Genomic DNA, 634 nt, shown 5'->3' with positions numbered 1-634 from the left:
TGGCCACATCTATCTTTAAAAAGTAACAGAATACAGAGTTATATGACTTGGTTCCTATTGCCAGGACACTAGTCATTTATGACATATGACATTATAAAATTGAGGGGTGCCTGGGTGGCTCAATTAGTTACGTGTTTCCCTCTTGTTTCGGCTCAGGTCATAATCTCACAGTTCATGAGTTTGAGCCCTTCATCGGGCTCCACGCTGACAACATGGAGCCTGCTTGGGATTCTCTCTTGTTTCCTCTTTCTCTGCCCCTCCCTCACCTGGGGTCACTCTCCTAAAATAAATAACTAAAAAAACTAAACTTAAAAAAAAGAACATTATAAAATTGAAAAATATTCAGGAAAAGTAGGAATACAATTAAGCATCTAACAGATTATTAGTCACCCAATGCTCAGTGAATGTCTATCATAACATATACCTGAATATAGAAAACCCCAAATATAATACAATGTATCACCTATTTTTCCAGAGGATATCCAAAAATTCTAGCCTCTTTGATTATATAAACTTGAAGTAGTATATCTGTTATGGCAAATACTGATATTATTTTATACACATGAAAGCATATATAAAAGTATAGAATTTATCACATTCAAGATTATATTTCTGTCATATTTCGAAATATTTT

The 634-nt window shown here is 33.8% G+C and overlaps 1 protein-coding gene across 1 annotated transcript in view; it reads right to left on the bottom strand.

The window, feature by feature from the left end:
* Positions 1–634, bottom strand: part of CFAP47 (cilia and flagella associated protein 47) — a 492,482-nt gene that overhangs the window by 313,358 nt on the left and 178,490 nt on the right.

The sequence above is a fragment of the Crocuta crocuta genome, unplaced genomic scaffold, assembly GCF_008692635.1.
Source record: "Crocuta crocuta isolate KB4526 unplaced genomic scaffold, BGI_CrCroc_1.0 scaffold696, whole genome shotgun sequence".
Taxonomy (NCBI): Eukaryota; Metazoa; Chordata; class Mammalia; order Carnivora; family Hyaenidae; genus Crocuta; species Crocuta crocuta.
This window is presented reverse-complemented; position numbering and strand designations above follow the sequence as displayed.